This window comes from Lampetra planeri, chromosome 1, assembly GCF_965212315.1.
Source record: "Lampetra planeri chromosome 1, kcLamPlan1.2.h2, whole genome shotgun sequence".
NCBI classification, from domain to species: domain Eukaryota; kingdom Metazoa; phylum Chordata; class Hyperoartia; order Petromyzontiformes; family Petromyzontidae; genus Lampetra; species Lampetra planeri.
This window is the reverse complement of record NC_136107.1, coordinates 33,335,594-33,356,026: the sequence shown is the minus strand read 5'-3', so window position 1 is coordinate 33,356,026 and position 20,433 is coordinate 33,335,594. Positions and strand designations below refer to the sequence as shown.

The 20,433-nt window shown below is 42.6% G+C and overlaps 1 pseudogene; it reads right to left on the bottom strand.

Annotated features, from left to right (window-relative positions):
* Positions 1–2,249: 2,249 nt before the first annotated feature.
* On the bottom strand, positions 2,250–2,383 carry LOC144723705 (U2 spliceosomal RNA; annotated as a pseudogene).
* Between the last annotated feature and the right edge of the window lie 18,050 nt (positions 2,384–20,433).

Below are 20,433 nucleotides of genomic sequence, written 5' to 3'. Positions count from 1 at the left end.
TGCATCTTTTATGGACAGTTGACACCCACGAGTATTTAAAATAAATGCAACAAACTTTTTTACGATACTGCATAAACACCACTATGAGTGTGTTCTCACCAGTGTTAAACTTGTTAGCAAACCTAGCGAACAAAATATTTGACAATCGAAGTGTTATTTTCGTCAGCGTTGACTAAGATACAAGTCATCAAGCATGAGGACAACAACAACAACTACCCACCAACGACCAAGCGGGGCTGACTATGACGAGGTGAAATCAACTACGCTCAATGAAGTTGCAGATTAAGATAATCTATATTCTTGGTTCTTTTGGTAAAGTCACGTAGAAGGGAAACAATAAAATAATAAAAATATAAAACAATGAATTTCTGTTGCAGTCGAAACGTCGTGAGAATTTTATTGTTTTTATTATTTTATTGTTTCCCTTCTACGTGACTTTACAGAAAAGAACTACAGTGCATTGAGGTAGACCAAACATCACAAGTGGGTATATATATATTTACATTTGAATAGTTACCGAATTCACTAATTGGCTGACTTGATAATGTTGAAGGGGAGCACTTGCACGCAAGGAACATTATTTCATCACAAAGAGTTGACTATATTTGACTGCTTTCGTAGACTAGCTCATAAAATATCTCGATCAAATCCACGGATTAAGAGCAAACCTAAATGTAATCAATATTTTTCAATGAAAAATTGGTAATTAATGGCTTTGCTGAAGGTACTGGTCATTTTGTCACACGTGCAAACATAGAAAAAATATATTAAACATCCCAAGTGCAAATCTTCTTGAAAAAAGTTTTGACACTCATTTTGGCTGAATGTTGAAAAACTGTTATACAAGTTTGTGTATGTAATGCTTGGCTCAAGCAAGGATGCGTGCAAGTGTATTTTTGTTGGTCATCGGTGCAGAGAGTAAATCTGTCACACAAGCTGAAAAACCTTTCAGTGGGACAAAAGCCATGGGGAAAAGTCAACAGAGGCTGAATGCAGCAAAAACCCTTTTCACGAGACAGGACCCATATTTTAAGCCATATCTATGCTCCAGCACCTTTTTGTGTGCACACAAAGATGTCATTGTGAGTATCAGTGACATTTTTGCATATTTCCACATTTTTCAATAGGTTTGTGTGTTATTCAACACAATGGAGTACAAAATTGCTACAAAAAAAACCTGTCCATTATGTGTGGGGTATTACAGGACTGCACAATTGTTTACTAAATGAGGAAATTTGAACAAGGGATATAAGAACATAAGGGCAATAGGTCGAATGCCATTGGTGTCAATCAAAATCTGCCTTTATCCTGGAGAAACCCGATGAGCTATGAAGCTCTTTTTCACAGATGTCCAGAAGGGGCGAGTCAGAAAGTTACAGCAACAAACATTACAAAAAACGATTGGAGTGCAAAGTATAGGGCAGGAATGCAAGTCACTAAAATGAATACGTAAATGAGATAAACGTATAAGTAGACTAATTCCCACACTTAGGTAAGGCAGCAAAACAACATCAAGAACAGTCCCAGACCACACCAAGACAACATACAGTTCCTCAATAAAATTGCACATTAAAATGTAACTATCGATACACGGGTAAGGATGAAAATTAAAAACGAAGTTGTATCCAGCACTAATCTTCTGCTTCAGGATATGTTTTTAAGAAAAAATGTACGATGTTAAGGGAGAAAACAAGGCTGTTCCAAAACGTTGATGCTGCAATGGCAAAGGCTTTGTCACCTATTCCTATTCTTGTTCTTGAGATAGGTAAAAGGCAATTATATGGACGTCTTAGGTTTATTGGGTTCGACAGTGGGGTTAATGAATTAGCTAAGTATAGCTCAGATTTACAAATTAGGATTTTATGGATGAACAGGGCACAGTTGTAGATTTATTCTTGCATCAAGTGACGTGAGATTGGATTTTAAGTCGAGGTCATTAATGGTGGGTCCTGTATGGTACATCCAGTGCAAATTGAAGAGCAGAATGATAAAGCGGGTTTAGTCTGGTCGGTGATTCATGAGGAGCTGATCTGTAAGCAGTGTCACACTCGTCAGAAAGTGGTAAAATGATAGTTTAAACAATTTGCAGGCGCAAAAAAAAAAATTGCTTCTGTATAAAACCCTATATTTTATTAGATTTTCTTTGAGATGTGATCAATATTGGGTTGCAATGTAAGCTTGTAATCAATCAGTAAGCCCAAGTATTTAAAGCACTACATTTGTTCAACGATGTTGTTTCTGATATCCGTAATAGGTGAAGGGAATGAAACTGGATTTTTGTTTGAAGAGCATCAAATAAGGTACCGCAATGTGGTACATATCAGATATTCGACTGATAAGAACAGACACTACACTTGATCTTAGCCAAAATGCTGATAATTATGCTGGAAGATTGAACGAGCGACCTCTTGATTGCAAGTCCAGTGTGATATAATACAGTACGACAGCATGCGCAGCACACCTTAAAATTACAAAACACATATTTGGTGGTAGCCTTACCTAACCCAAGCGTGTGTAAAATTATATTTAAAAGTAACACTTCTCCCTCTGCCCACAGTGGGTATGGAGGGTGAGGGGGCAGGGTGGACGGAGTGGTAGGTGATGAGTCCACAAAACTCTGTGATTCGTGAAGCATTGGGATAGGAAATGAGACATGCTGGTATGGCCCAGGACTTTCTGGGCCAACCAGCTCACTTGCAAATGGCGATGGAAACATTGCATTGGTCTGGCTCAATTAAACTTGTTGAAACAATAGCTTTGGTCATATCTAAGGTTGGAGCCCATTATTTGGACCCAGGACCTCGGCCACACTGGTTCAGTACCTTCATACAAATATAATGTTAACATTATCCTTTACAAATTTCGATTTAAGGCTTTCGTGACTGCAGGGATTCATCTTCTTGGTTCTTTCGGTAAAGTCACGTAGAAGGGAAGTAATAAAATAATAATAATAAAACATAATAAAATAATTCTTACGACGTTTCGGCCACAACACAAGCAGGACGGTTGCTTGCGTTGTGGCCGAAACGTCGTAAGAATTATTTTATTATGTTTTATTTTTATTATTTTATTACTTCCCTTCTACGTGACTTTACCGAAAGAACCAAGAAGATTATCCTTGTCATGCACCCTGATATGAACAATCTTCATCTTCTTATATACCTGTAAGTGCCTCTGGGCCATATCTTACATACGTGCTTTAAAACATGTACGTGCAGCCCATTGCACGTGCATAAAGTGTCGCCACGTTGTCACATGCAGATGGCAGCATATGCACAGACGGCTAATGAGACACGTGAACCATCTGCCAGGTTTCACTCCTCTCTCATGTTACATCCGAAACTTACACTGGCTGCTACTGAAAGTTTTTCGCAGTCACAGTCTGAACAGCATTGTGCGACTTAATGGGACATACGTTCTGGCATATCCAATTTCCAAGCAGCTGTGGATATTTAATTGTTAACTGGTTGGCAAGCTTGTCGCATGGAGTAAACCTCAAGTTTCACCACTTCTGCCACTGGTTATGCTAAAAGTACGGCACCGGCTTTTGTCAAAATCCAAAATATAAACGTCCTCAGCAGCGCCACACTGATTCTTGAAGGCACTTGTGAGCCACTCAAAAGCTCCAGAACACTCAACAGCTTCTTGCTGACACTCCAGCCTGGCCTGAGAGGCCAGCCGGCATCCCGACCACACTCTTAATGCCGTACAAGGTCTGGCAAGAAAACAGCATGGGACTACAATACATTACTTAGAGATTACATAGCTTCATCGTGTATATAATTACTTATACAGTATTAATGTCACTGGTGTCCACCACTAATATAAAGCGATGATATTGGCTCGAACACAGGTGCCAGGTATATTGTTACATTGCAGGACCACGACAGATGGCAATGACATGGCATGAAGAGGACTTAATTCTGCAGTGGATTGATCATGGCTGACGATGATATTTCACTTCTGTATGTAACATAGCCAGCCTGTAACTCAGTGGATCTGAAGTTCTGTTTTGAGATTTCAAGTTTAGTTCCTGGCCCAGAACAACTTCGCTTCATCATCATCATCATCGTCATTATTTCTTCTATGACAGTACGATTACTTGCACTAATGTGCATGGCCAGCAATTAGTTGTCAAGACGTCCGCAATGACCGATCTTGCAGCATTCCATGTGGCTTGGGGCTCAGAGCCAAAGTCAATGCTGATGGAAACAGGTGGTGGCTTGGAAGAACATAGGGCAGGTTCTTTCTTCCTTAATTCCACGGTACATTCGAATAGCGGACCGAAGGACCAGATACATCGACGCCAGATCATTCCCCTGGTGGACCCGCACAGTTACAATGCCTGTCCTGTTTAATTCTTTGCTGCTCCAGTGCCAGTAAAATGAGCTCCACCTGATGAGGCCGTACAATGAGCTGTACGGACACCAAGAGTGGTTGTTCTGAAGACCCAGACAAAGGATTGAAGAGTTTCCACCACTGCTTCTAGGCCTCCAAAGGAGAAGAGCAATTCCCATTGCCCATTTGAGCAGAGAGACACTTTTGACATTTTTCACTCACGAAGTATACATAAAATATGTCCACTGTGTGTTGTCACAAGCCTACATTTAAAATGTACAAAAATACCGTTAACTGAAGTGCATCCATACTAATAACCACCCCATACTCAAGTTTTACACGAAAAAAAACAGATAATCTAAGAATGTCATCTTGTTTGGTTAAATGCCACACAATGAATTGAATTGGAACTGTGCTGGACAAGGTATAATGGCTGAAACACAGCCACCTGCTATAACAAAGCCTCAGCAGTCCACGCTGCAGGCGAGGCGGAGCGATGGAAAGCGGCGCTCATGCATACTGTAAGAGGGTTAGCCCGATACACGGCACTTTCACAGCCCACCACACATGCTTTCAACACAACCCAGCAGTTTCACTCAATCCTTTATGCCTCCCTGTTGGATTTCCAGCAAATCGCTGAGGCTTTCCCAAACATAAAAAAACTGCCTACTAACGTGTGCAATAACTGTACGGCAGTGCTTCCCAACGTAGAGTCCGCGGACGACTGATGGTTCACAGGGCAGTAGCAAGTGGTCCTTGGAACTGTTGCAGATGCTGTGAGTGGAATTAATGTTGAAGAATGTTGTTGGAGCACGGTGGTCCGTGACGATTGTTCTGAGAGTTGACAGTAGTCTGTGGTGCACGGCAGTTCTTACCACAAACTTCCCAATGCCTGTTCGCTCTGCCATGGTGGCCTCTTTGTGGAGCTGCTCCTGCCGGTCACTTCATGTCAATGTTCTGGAAAAATGCTCCTGTGTGGGGCATCACAAACGAGAACACATTCAGAAATGCAACACAGGAAAACCGAGTCATCATCGAAAAGTCACACAATGCACCTTGCAGTAGATCCAGCTTCAGTTTTACTAAGATGTGCTGACAAAAATACCACTCGAAGTAGTTCTCTGAAATTTCTTCTAAGGTTTGCACCTCAAGGCCACTTGTGGTTTGGTATTAATGTAATCCAGGAACTTGAAGTCAATGGTAGCACATGGTGCAGAGGTTAAGTGCATTGGACACACGTGTGAAATAAAGTATAGTACTTGCAAGAGACAATACAACAAATTGCTCCTCAGTTTTGAGTGTTCTTCCATCGTATGGATGGGATTTTGTCCAGGTACTCCATTTATTGCCACATTAAAAAATCACAAATATATTATGTTTAAACATCCAAAGCAGGATCCCCTGAGGAACAGCCCTGAGCAATGTTGCAGTCTCTTAACAAATTTGTATTTGGTTTAAATGAGATGTATAACCTCTGCTGTTTGTGAGGAGTAAGCAGAATGAGTTCTTTCGTTTGAGACATTGCATATGATAAAGTTTCGAAATAACAGTCCTGAAATGGTTGAGAGGAATTACATACTGTATTCCTATGGCAGATACCAGTATATCCATGATTCAATTCCCGTCCTAGCACGTGGTACTAACTTTATTAATGCTGGAAGGATGATGGGCTAAGTTCCTGTTCAAATAAATTATTTTTGGTACAATATTAACACAGTAATTCTGACTCACTGTTAGAGACTCAGCGACTGACATTCATAATTGTGGTATTTAATTCAGCACTCTTGGCCTCGCTCTATTTCAGCCCAAGGCCAATTTGTGAAAGATACTGTGATAATTCATAATACAGGTTTTTGGGTTAAATCGCGTTATTTATAAATGTGTCGTAACCCTCCACCACCCGACACGGGCAAACAGTAAAACATGTGTCACGTTGACAAAGGACAAAATAATTCACTTCTTTAGCCCACCGGTGTGTTGAAGAGTGAATCAACATCATTTAAAACTTGAGTAGTACGACGTTTCGCTGGTAATTACATCCAGCTTAATCGGGCAATTTGCCAGAATGGTGAGGCTCTCATCTTGCGCGATCTGACCCAAAAACCTTTATGATTATTAATATTGGTCGCGAAAGCCAACGTGTTATACTGAAATAACTATATTATCATGTACATATCTACGAAAGACTCATGACATCCCCATGCTATTTCTCATTTCAGTATGAATATGTGAACTAATATCTATTTTTGCATCAATATTCTTCAAAGGTTTCAATGTAATCTCCAAACGTAAGTATATTTTCTGCAATATATTTGCTCTGAAGAAGGGCCATTTCCTGAAATGTTATATTATATTGTTTCCATTAAAAGGCATTGCAAATGTTTAACCTTGCGAGTTTCTCGCGCACAATTATGCAACACAAATCGCAATGGATGTGAGACACATGAGGGCGTTTTATGCTTATATCTATGACAGTACTGCAGTATTTCGATTTCAAGCTTTCGTGACTGCAGGGATTCATCTTCTTGGTTCTTTCGGTAAAGTCACGTAGACAGACCTGTTCTCCACCTGAAGACGGCTGCTTGCGTTGTGGCCGAAACGTCGTGAGAATTATTTTATTATATTTTTATTATTTTATTATGTTCCTTCTACGTGACTTTACCGAAAGAACCAAGAAGATGAGTACTGCAGTACTGTTGTTGAAATGACCGCACACTGTGCTACCCTGAAGCTAAACAGACTCCGTCGACTAACAGTTGAGCTCGCGTTGACGATCATTCTTCTGTGCAGTGAAACGTGACACTACGTGATATGCAGCGCTGTGTTCAGGATGATCAATGGCTTTGGGCCGCTTCAAGATGAAAACAAGGTGGGCGAGTGAGGCGGCCAGAATGGTGAGTTCAGAGTTTGCCGTGTGAATGCAAAATGAATGATGCATGAAGGCAAGTGGCAGACTCAGGTTTCAGGGTTATGTGGTTCTGTGACGATATTAACCCGCTTTAGGCGGTCACGGCGTAAAACGACCACTCAAACGCTTGAACTGAGGGGAGACGACACTGAGACACTTTTGTGGTTTCAGAGTCAGTTCCAAGAAACCAAGATAAGGGCAAATGCAAGGGCACACGGAAGGATTAACCTATGTTGCCTGTCTAACCAATCAGGAGTGGGGCAACTTGTGTTTTTTCCCTGACGGTGACTAGAGTACGGTGTTTTGACTGCCATACACAATTTAAGTTAATGATGAAATAAAATGGGAAAAAACGACACTTTAAAAGTCTGTGTTATTTATTTATTACACTCCCACAATACTGTCCACATCATAATATTATTCAATATAGGCTTTAGTAATACATTATGCGCCAATTACTCTACATTTCTCTATAACCCAGCTATGTTCTGGACATCTGAGCACAGAGGACAAATGATACAATAATTCTATAACTCCCCACAATAGTAGACACGCAAGCATACTTATAGACATGGAGATTCACAAATCCGTGTCTACATATCCACAGGTGGAAATTATTCTCAGTTTATTTTTTTACTTGAACACAGTACCTCCACCGGTACAGTGCCTCCTCGTAAATTATACTCCTTTGGTTCAGCCATCGACAAGAGAAAGACTCTCCAAAACCAAGCTATTAAACCCATGTCTTGTAACAAATAACGATTTTTGCTTTTTTCCATTGAATAGTCTTCCAGGCATTACGAAACCCAAAACTACTTTTGAAATGTTATATTATTAGTCTCTAAAATGGTACATCTGCAGCCAACATGTATCATTGCCAAGAAAACAAATGAACCTATACCTAATTATTTCCTGTCGACTTGTACGTTTTCACCAGGAATAGTAAAATATGGCTAAAAATTTACCTATTATAAGCTACATTTTATCTCAGTAAACCTTATTTTGGGCAACCTTGTATCTACATACACTCAATTCAATAACATTGTAGCATTCCGCATTAAGTTTCAACAACATATTATTTGAGTCTTGACTTAAAGCTGTCGTGACTGCAGGAATTAATATTCTTTGGGTTTTTCGGGAAAGTCACGTAGATAGGTTCAGAACCTATCTACGTGAATTATATTATTTGAGTATTTTCACCATCAATTTAATATTTAATAACTGAGAAATACATTTTAAATATAATTGAAAACAATAGTTAATTATTTATGTCAACCCCATCACTGGAAGCATTTGGCACATTCTCATACGAGCGAAGTCGGATTAAGCCTGGTTAGTTCTTGTGTGGGTGACCGCCTGGGTTTGCTTGTCAGGTGTGTGAGGCATGGGACTGTGATTTGGATAGAGGAAAGGGCTGTGTATTAGTCTTTACATCTTTGTATTGGCTTTGTCAGAGCCACCTCCTATCACACAGAATGGTCTCTTGATCTCAGCCGTCTCACTGGGCTCATTCAATGTAATAGCTTATTTTTGGAATTGACACTGCAAGTGTTATTTTCCTTTGAAACAATGTGGTGTCCACACCAACTGTAATGTGACCATGAGAGTAAGTATTGCGAACAACTATTTACATTGAAAGCAAAGCAAACATTGCTGGAGATCAAATTGCCCTAGTACACACATTTTTAAATACACCATGTCCTGTGCAGATATGTTGCATGTATTGATGTCAAACGTGCTGCCTGTTGTTGGCCAAACATCCCAAAATTATTGTTCGTTGTGCACTGTTATTCAGCCCTTTGGACGCAAGGGTTGGTGGTTTACATTCTCGTCTGGGAGTTGTTGAGGAGATGGGAGCACAGCGAACAGATATCTGAATGCATCATTGTGGACCTTTTGACAGTTATCAACATCTATGTGTGGGATTTTGTGATCCTGCCCTGGTGTAACCGTTAGTACACTGAACTTCTAGAGGTCGTCGGTTCGATCACCTAGCACGGCAGTTGAAACAATGGGCGAGTTTCTTAAACGCTTAGCCTGTGTCCACCCAGAAATATAATGCGTACACCAGTTAGTTGATCGGTAGGTCACGTGTGGTGTTGTAAAATGTGGATACTCCCACCTTTCTCAAAGGCATCTGGCGAGCGTGGAGACCTATGCCAAATTCTTTTGAGTGGGACTCTCTTGAGCTCCCTCGAAAGTGAAAATAGTACCTCTTGTCCGCAAAATGCACGCAACTCTATTTATCTGTAAAAATCTGAAAATAGGATAAATTTAGCCCCCGTCAGTGAACCCTTGCAGGTAACTCTTCTTTTCTTAAACAATCTGCGGGTAAAAGTAATATGCATACGTGGTGCAGTGTAAATTCGTGTCTGCAGGGATTCAAATAATTATTTCCCTTATACGTGACTTTACCGAAAGAACCAAGACTATGGTGCAGTGTAGTGATGTAACACATCGTAATCGTGGAGAGTGCCATACTTCGCAAATATGGTGGCATTATCGGTGACTATTTTGTCACTCCCCTTTGTAATAATTTTCTTCATATTCTTCATTGTCATCAAATGTCTATCCACTGCTGGATGAAGGCCTCCCCGCAGCATTGCCATTCATCGTCTTACGATGTCACAATCCCCACTCCCGAACATGAGCTCGTCTGCGTTGGTCATCCTCCCAAATGCATTCACTGTTTTTTACCTACCATTCAATCACCATTCTTATCCACTTACAGAGCAAATGACCACGTGCCCCACATGACAGGTGAGATGCACAGCAGGAAGCGGGTTTTTTTGTTATTACTTCTTGTTTACCCAGGATAGCCTCGCTCTGACAATTATTTTTCTGGAGGGTCCTGTTATATTTTCGCAGTCGGGGGCAATGTTGCTGTGTGTAATCCCAAATGAGTGGTTCGCAGGGGAATTATTCGAATTTGGCAGACAATGATTGGCCTACTCTCGCGAATGACGTGACAGAAACCAAAGTCCACTATGTAGCAGACAACGCATATTATTATTATGGGTATATTCAGTGATAACCAGGGCAGCTGCTGGATTTGAACCGTGAACCTCTGCAAAACGCGCCGAACATGCTTCCGCTAACCCATGCCACTGCCCCAAAATGGGTTGTGGATGACGCAGATTTCTAAAACTCGCAAAACTTGGTGGCTAGGAATTGGCAGTTCAGCCAAAAGTAACATGAACCCCTTTGTCTAAACCATTGAGATTTATCACTTTGTACGGTGCATGAATTTTGTCTGGTTTCCCGTTTCCTCGCACATGCAAAACACTAAAATGAAAGTGTACAAACAGTACAATGCACGGCTCTCCTGAGAAAGAGCTTCAGACCCCCAAAAAACCGTGTATAAAAATGTTAATCACACTACCACCAACAGTATCATCAAACACAGCATGATGATAAATCACATCATAAATTGCCATTGACAGCAGCAAAAAAACCAATGATCATCATTTTTAGATCTTTTTTCATTACTATCATCCTCTTATTCAGGTCCCGTAGAGATGTTACTTTTAGCACATGTCGCAACCAATTAATTCTGCGTGATCCCTCTGAATATTAAATAATTAATGTTCACCCCTTTGTCAATCCAACGCTGGATGAAGGGAACCCCTTTCACAGTGTCAATCATGGTCGCTGTTTGAATATATTTCACCGTTCTAGACAGCATGGGCTGGTGAAATCGAACGCAAGTGACCAGGCTCAGAACAGTGTGTAAACCACTGCACCACCACTCCACATAGACTCCTCTTTTCCACTATGAACCCGGTATCCTAAAGTTTATTCCCGGCCAAAGTTAACATCATTGGCGGGTGACATCTGAAACAGTACAGGACCCCCCCCTCCACCAACCCGCATTGACCTGTGTAGTGAAGTATGGTCAAACATCCCCCCACGATCGACATGGCATGAGCAAGCCTTTATCCGGTATATACTAACAAAGTATGAAAGAAGTTAGCAAATGAAAACAGTAAATAGTGGGTTTACAAACTTAACCCGGCCTGTTGCTGAAAAAGAGTTTTTTTGTGGATGTATCTGGGGCACCGAATATTATACCTTGCGGTTAGCAGGATCGCAGATAACAGATTCACCTTCATGTGATAACATTTTGAATGGTGGCCTTTCTAAACTGTCTCGTCTGTACATTTGTGCTCTCTGGTTTGTTTTGGAACATCTAATACTTTATACGTCTATTGTAAGGGGGTGTTAACGACATGTTTTTGTTTCGATGTGCGCACATGTAGTAGTGTTATACTCATGACTCAATCACCCGGAATGTACCCTATCCCATCAGATATGGGAAACTAAGCGGAGTTGAGCCTGGATATTCATTGGATGGGTGGCCACCATGCACCACAGTTCCTACGTTGTGGGCAGCAGAGGGCAATGCAGCAAAATAAATTCTTGTACAGCACTTTTAATTCTATGCTCTCCGCTTTCACCAACCAAACTGAATTGGTGAAATATGGGTTTTAAAAAAGCCACGACCCACACAGCAAGGGAGACCCTTATCCAAAAGTGGATTTACGAAAGGGCTGCAAACGTATACCCACAGGTGAGCTATGACAATAAAGTTAGTTACGTAAACCTAGAACATAGCAAGTACATGCGTATACAGCTGTATATTACACGAGCCTGGCTGTATTATGATAAACTCGTGTATAACGTTGTGGAGTCACAGGCTTTGTGCGTACAACACGTGCAACTGTGCCCCTTCACGTGACCACAGTCCGACATGGCACGCAATTTGCTCGACGCCACCCCTCATTCTTAGGCAAACACACTCACGCACAAATTACACACACAAATGACAAAATGAACACACAAACTATACCCTAACACAAATGTCACAGACCGTTTTGAAGTCCACCGCAGTCAAACGAACACTGCCCCAACTTGCACCCCACCACCGCACTGACGGGCACACTATTAAAAGGGGTGACACCCTCAAATTAGCAGACCCAGGCGCGTCAATTAGTACATCTCACGCTTCGACTGGCCCCGTGTCTTTGTAATGTAGACAATACTGTACTGGGTTTATATAGTTATATTACTTTGGTCGAAATGGTGACGTTTTATTCAAGTAGTAAGTGAGCTGCCCAAACCAAAGAGACAGATTTTCTTTTAATGTGTTCTTTAGAAAAGTACCCCTAAAAAAATGTCAATATTTATAATGCAATTAATTTTACAAAATGCATTTCAGACACGTTGGATTGGAAATACGAATTAATATGTATTCATAAAATTGGAGAAATTTTTCCTACGCACAGAGAAGTAGCAGGCAATGTAATGAAAGTAATGCCTATGGGTGTGCACAGTCCATGATAAAGTGGTAAAACAAAGGCTTATAGTGTGAGTGCACGTGAGAGTGTTTTAGTAAAGAGTAAAGGTACAGCACTGCAAATACTGCTCATTCCACTGTGGTCAGAAGGGCCTCCAACTAGCGATACAACTCCACGCTGGCCAGATGTATCTGAAGAGGTAGGAATACTCACACTTTACCCCACCACAACCACGCGCTGTGATGTTACCCATTACCGCTGCTGGGTGTTTGAAAGGAGGATTCAAGAAACTGCCTCCGTTGTTGACATTGCCGGGCCGGGAGATCGAATCGGACCGGTGACCCTCAGTATACTGATGATCTAGCGGTACTTTAACAACCACGACAGCGTCACAAACGAGGGTGTGATAATACAGAGGGGTAATGGAATAATAAAACAGGAATTGCGTGATAGTACACGAGGAACGCGTGATGGAGGGAATCATTAGTTCCCCAACCCATGGCACGATGCACGTTCTCCCACCTGCTGGGCGCTCATCCGTATACCTGTGTGCGCGAGCAGTCGCGGTTCCCATCGGACTCCCACCTGGGGCTCAGAAGCCTGGGTTCGATCTCTGGTCCCGGGCCCCGTTCTCGCCACTTACACGCAAACACCCGGCACCGACGGCTCTTCAACTCGCTTCACTCTGTGCGGTGCGCGGTCACCAAGAGCAACACGCCGGTGCTGCTAGAGATGCCCGCGGCAGCGTGAAATCCGCGGAAGCTCCTCTGCTATTGTCACGTTGCCTTCATAGAATGGGCTCTTGCTTAGGGTTACCAGATCTCCGGTTAAAAAAAAAAAACACTAACAACAACAAAGCCAACGACATATTATGGGAGGAAGAATATCTCACAATGCCAGAAGAGGATAGAACGACATGGGCACGTGTGATGAGTGACTTCCGCGACAAGTCGTGTAGAGGGCACTTCTTACTTGATTTGGGGCTTTCGCAGGAATTACTCTTTGGTATTTTCGGTAAAGTCACGTTGAAAGAAAGATAAATGTAATAATAGCATACGACATTTCGATTGCAACACAAGCAATCGTCGTTAGGTACGAATGCATGCGAAAACAAACCTTGTAAACTTAGAAATATAATGCAATACAACACAGAGAGTCGGCTAACATAACAGTCAACACCCTACCTGGTTGATTACGTTCTTCCAAAGATTGCTAAATTTGGGAGAGAGACAAAACACAGACACGGAGACACATAGACAGACACATAAGCAGAGAGAGATAACACAGAGACACAGAGAGAGAGACACACACATAGGCACACAGAGAAACAGCGCCTCTGTATCGAGGCCTTAAATAGATAGAGAGGGGGGCAGAGAGATGGGGGGGTGGAGAAATTAGCATGTCAATGAGAGATTTTGAGCTTTCGTGACTGCAGGAAATACTAGAGCGACAACACGAGGCCACACAGAGAGAGAGAAAACACACTTAATCAAACAATCTTGGTAAAATTTGGAAATGTAATGCAATGCAACACAGAGAGTCGGGGTACTTCTTCCTTATTCATATTCGGGCACAACACAGGCCAACCTTATCTTCTCACTCTGAGTACAACACTTAGATGTTAGCGTCTCAACTGGCTACACACACACGGCCGATCACTCGGCGGCGTGCCGAGGAGGGTGATGGAAGCCCGCAGGAGATCTTCCACGTGGCCGGACAATGGAGAGAGATGACGGCGAGCACGACGCAGTCCGGACCCAAGACTCCACACACGAACCGCGAGCCCTCGTCCGCCCCCGCTTGTATCTCCCCAGGCACGGCTAGGCTCCGCCTCTGGCCACGCCCTCCCGTGGAACCTTCGAGCAGGTTCCCGGAGCATCTCGGCCAACCCCACCCATTACCTTTGCCCCAGATACCTCTCCCTTTCAGATTGGATGTTGTTTTAGCGGTACCTGTAGCCAGTCCCTTTTCTAGCCAGTAGGTGTCACCATGTCACTACATTCCCCCCCCCCCCGGAATAAAAAATATAGCCGTCCCGGCTAAAACCAAGATAACAGGTAAGTACACCCATGCAGGTTAGGTACGGCAATAAAAGAGCTATAAAAGCAGGACTCCAGTTGTTTTTCTTAAAAGGCAGAGCAATCCGCAGGAACAATGCGCACCTAATTATGAGGGAACAAGTATAGAAAAGAGAACTATGCAAAAGGAACAAGATGGAGGGAAATAGAACGGAACTCAACAACCAACCACAACCTTTCCGCCATTCCCGAGCAATTCCCAAAATAATGAATCAACGGAATCACAAGCATTTGGACCGAGTTAGCGACCCCGGTCCGTCAACAGGGACGGTCTTCTGCTCCTGCTCGGGCAGTGTGCACACCACCGAAACAGCCGGAGATGCGGGTTGCAGCACAGGAGGCACAGGTGCAGCAGGCTCGGCGGCAACAGGCACCTCCCCACTCCCGGCGAAGCTTCGATGTCCGTCCATGGTCACAGGCTCGGATGCAGTGGGCGGCACGACACAATCCTTCTGACGCACGCCCTCGGAACGCACTATCTCTGGCTCGGACACACCAGACACCGGCAGACCAATTGTTAGAGACGGAGAGGCAATCCGCGGAGGAACAAACGGCTTCCACCGAGACGGATGGACAAACCAACGGCGACGACCCACCCGAATACGCACACACTGCTGCCGTTTGACCTCGACCACTTCCACGGGCCGTTGCCAGGGCTTTTGCAGCTTAGGGGATGTACCAACCGGCACCTGCGGGCAATGTAACCCTGCTCTGTCACCAATGGACCATGGTAGCACGTGATCCCGTTTCCTCGCATTATGTTCATTGTTCGCCTGTGCTTTGGCAGCGATAATAAAACACGAATCCTATAAAACTTCGCAACTTCCCCACCGACGTGGGGTTGGCCAAGTCCGAACACACGCTGTTTTTTTGGGGTCCGTTGCAATGCCCAATTTACTGACAATGTGACCGAGATACCGCACGGACTTTTGCAGGAGGTGACAATTTTGGGGCTTAAATTTTTGATTTGCCGCACGCATTTTGAGAAGGACAGCACGTAACCGATCAAGATGTTCTTCGAACGTACGGCTGAAGACGATAACATCGTCGTGGTATATCAAGCATGAGTCCCACTGCAGTCCAGCTAGGACCAACTCCATCAATCATTGGAACGTAGCCAGCATGGAGTGGAGCCCCATCGGAAGCTGATTAAATTCGAAAAGGCCCTGTATTACAATTCTAGAACGGACAACAGACGGAGCATCACATAAATTCCCATCTCTGTTTGCAGCACAAAGTTTGAAAGTGGATGACATCCTTCCTCGCTCTTCAAATCCTTATCGGTCGATTCCATATGACTTGTACTGTCCATCAATACAATCCGTGCTTAGCGATAGGATTGGCAAGAAATGTCAAATATACTTCACATCGTTAGTCATGCTGCGCAGTTACTCTGTATCAGAGGTCGCAACCGGGTACCCAATACCCGTACCCTACCCGATACCCGTACCCTACCCAATACCCGGCTACCCGTACCCGATCGGGTACAGGTACGGGTAGCCGTTTGCGACCCTGGTGTGGCCGGGTATGAGTATGGGTAAGGAATCATAACCCGTTTGCGACCTCTGCTCTGTATCACACAAGCAGGAATCAATTATTATTCCGCCCAAACGCATCAGGCCACAGAGAGTCGCTGCACGTCGGCAACGTGAACTAATGGTTGTAATCGCGAACGAAGAAAATGGAGAGAGTGCAGATTGGATAGACGAAGAAGAGCTTGATCTGAATGGAATATCCATTCCACAGGATGAAGAGATCCATACTCTCCCTATTTATTACATGAAGGAGCATTTTGCTTCTCCATGGGAGAATGGATATGCATAAATGTGTAATAAAAGACTCGACCACGGTATCTGGCTTGGTGTCCTTTATTCGGGTTCGTCTACTTTTCCCACACGGCTCTCTCCCTCTGAGACCCTCCGCTCGGCGCCGACGCTGCTGTCGCTCCCGTCGCCTCTAGCAGCCTCGCTGCTGATCCCCTCGTGTCACTCCCGTAGCCTCTAGCAGCCTCGCTGCTGATCTCCTCGCGCAGCCTCCCCGGCTGCCCTCGCGGCAGCTCCACCACTGCTCTCCCTCTCTGAACAGTCCCACTGCTGCCTCTTCGTGCAGCCTCGCTGCTGCTCTCGCTGCAGCCTCGCCGCTGCTCCCTGGGTTTGTCACCGCTGGCCGACGGTGCCAATCCGCTCCCCGAGTGTGTGTGGCGATCTCGCCACTCCTCCCAGCCTTCGCCCTGCGTGGCCTCACCCTAGTCCAGTCTCCAACAACCTCCCCTCCTCTTCCGGTTTCTCCCCTTAAAGACCCGAACCCTTCTCCCACGTGACGTAACTCCTCTCCCCCGTGACGTCACATCCGGAAGGTCGTTTACGCCCGCATTACAAATGTAGTACATTTTTTGAATGATTGTTGATAAACATTTTAATTATATTAATTCTACCAGGGCTTTCAATTCTGTGGAATGAATATGTGATTGTTATAATTGCACTCTCCATTTTGCTTCGTTCTACTACAAAGTTTCAAGTATTTTTTTTTATAGTTATAATTACTTTTAATATTTGATAATTATAAGAGAATTTCAATATAATATTCTGAACATCTGCAGTTTTAGTTTTAGTTAGACGCTTTACAACGCCTTCTTTTTAAATCCTTTATATTAAGTTCGCTTGCTTGCTTGCTTGCGTGCTTGCTTGCTTGCGTGCTTGCTTGCTTGCTTACGACCGTGCAAATCTTTCGGTCGTTTTTTAACCCACTTCCCGTGATCCAATCGAGCTGACATTTTCCACACACACTCGTTGTGCGAGACAATTAATGTTCGTGAAAAAAAATTCCCAAAATTTTACACTTTTTAGGCAAAAATTTTTTATTTTACATATATTCAAATAGAACTCATTCATGGCTTTGGCTGAACGTCACAGTGTAAGAGCCCAGAGCGTAACCTCTCCACAGGCCGTGGCGGAGTAGCGCAGTTGGTAGCGCCCTCGCTTCCCATGCCAAAGGTCGCGGGATCGATCCCCGCGTCCTCCACAGGCGAATATATTTTTAAATCCTTTATATTAAGTTCGCTGCCACGCATATAAAGGATTTATAGTGAAAAACTTTGTTTTTACGGGTTTACTTGTTAATACATTTTTTCTCCTACATCAGAGTGCAGCGCCACATTAAAGAAGCACTGCAATGACAATAGTTTAAAGTGATTTGAAGTATGTTTTATTTTCAAAATGGAATTATGGTTTTGGGGGGGGGGGGGCAGAGCTTTGTGACGTCATACTTGAGGGGGGTCTAACTTTTTGTGACGCCGTGTGACGAAAGGGGGAGGGGGGGTCAACGGCCCCATATCCTTTATTCAACACAATTTAGAGTATGTACCAATTTATCCTATTCACGGGAAAAGAGTATTCTTTTTAAACTAGCAGGAACCTGCAGAACTTCCACCGTAAAAGGATGGCGAATGTCCGTTTAATCATTTGTTTTAAACATTTTTATATTTATATATCTTAATTTTTTTACGTTTTCAGTTATTTTATTACTTTATATTCAAATGTATTTGCTTTAATCTTATTTTAGTCATTTTCTTTTTTCTGAATTCGTGTTTTTCACTCCGGACGTCATCACTCCCTCTCCTCCACGTCACCCGTACCACGTGACGTCACAAGCCCTCCACCCACCACGCCCTTGTCGCGTGACGTCAACCCCTCTCGCCAACTTGCCGTAATCTCGCGTGATGGGCATCACCAACCTCATGCTCCATTCCTTCATGACTTCATGTTTCTCACAAATAACTCTTATTCTTACCTCAATTCGCAGCTGGCTTTTTGGCTGACCATCGAACGAAGGCGGCCACGGCATCGCGCTCCTTCAGACGCGCTCCCTGCAGCCGTCTGGAACGCTCTTCCGATTTTAGGAAGCCACTCATGGCTATGCATGTTCAAGTCATCTACATTGAGAAATCATTTCTTTAGAACTGCTTTTTGTGTTCAGTTTGTTGTCGTTCCACGCACCTTCAATTTGCGCGGTTTTTAGTTACGCCTGTTGCAAGAAAGTTGATTTTGTCGAGTACTTAAACAAGATCGCGTCCCGTGGTTTTGAATTTAGTTATACACATATGCACTTTTTTACGACCATCACTCGGCAATGAAAAGTTTGTGGTGGACGACTTTATTTGCTTCCTCATCTACAGACGACGTGCTTTCGATTGATACCAAATGTGTACAAGTAGCTTGAAAATGTTATGATTTTTACGTTTGTTCAAAGGTCAAGCTACCCACAAACATTGGAATAAGATTATATATTGGGAGATTTATTGAGGTCAAGCAATCAAACACTCTTTGAAAAGCTGTTTTAAGCTATCAGATACAGTTTTTTGGGAGTTTTTCGCGTTTCGAATTGTGACAGCGTCAATGGCAAGAGATAGCTCATGCACACTGTTTGATAACTTGGGTATTTTACTTGTATTAGTAGAAATAATTTTGTTTTACAGCTGGTCGTCTTTCAGGTGAGTTGTAATTCTGTTGCAGGGGAAGCTGTTTTTAATGTTTTAAATATTGTTTTTTGAGGCACGATTCATGCATCTCAAAGAGTTGAATTCAATACTCTTTGGTTCTTTCGGTAAAGTCACGTAGGTATAAAATTGTATTTTATTTTATGGATTCCTGCAGTTATGAAAGCTTCAAATCAAGTTTAATTTAATCTCGTCAAATAAAGGATACAGAATCAACATGTGTACCGATTCCGTCTCATATTACATCCCCACCAAGCTTAATACATCATATATATGTTGTAAAAATACAGAACTTGTTTAAAGACTGAATGGAGGGCATCCTCATATGGTTTAATTATTACAATTGATGATTATAAGCTAAATTTGTTTCCATTTACCTTATCCCAATAATGTAATGTATATTTAAAACACAAGCCATCATTTGTAAAATTAATCAAATTTGCAAGTCAATGCTAAAATAATACAACACATGTGTAATAACATTATGCTTAATGTGTAATAAGCGTGATAAAAATGATTAAAGTGACAAATGTGTAATTTGTAAGACAATTCAAGATATCGTGATAGGTTTTTACCCTTTCAACTGGTACAAAAACTGACACCTTTATACAAGGCATCATGTTTGCAATAACCACAACACAAGCAGTCAAAATGCAAACAAAAAGAAACAACTCTGATAATGATAATGATATGCACTGTCCTTGAGGTTGATTGTGCCACACCCGAGACAGCTTTTCTTAGAGCCTAGTCTCCATTGGTGTTGGACCAGATGACGCCAACTCAAAAACAGCGCACTATCAGAGTATTGAGAGCTCGGGTAAGCATTTACACTATGAGACGTTCTTTACCAGTGGCAAAATATAGTGATAGGTTTTTACCCTTTCAACTGGTACCAGTTGCTGGTACCAGTTGCTGGTACCAGTTGAAAGGGTAAAAACCTATCACTATATTTTGTGATAGGAGGTCTCATAGTACAATTCAAGATTTTAAGATGAATTACTTTACTCAGAAAGATGATCATACTGTTAAATACAACCATTTATTTGAATTGTAAGATATGTATTCTTCTTTTGAGCACAATACACACATGCAATAAAATACAGTACAGCATATAATAAGTATATGGTATTGACACATGCTACATGAGAACTTCCTCAGCACGTTGGCAGAATCTGAGCGGGATTTGCTCAATTTCCTTGTTGAATTTGAGCACCACTTTGTTGATTAAATTGACATACAGAATCTTTATAATTTGTAAGACACACTTAAATATTTCAAGATTAATTCATTAACTCAGAAAGTTGATCATGCTGTTTA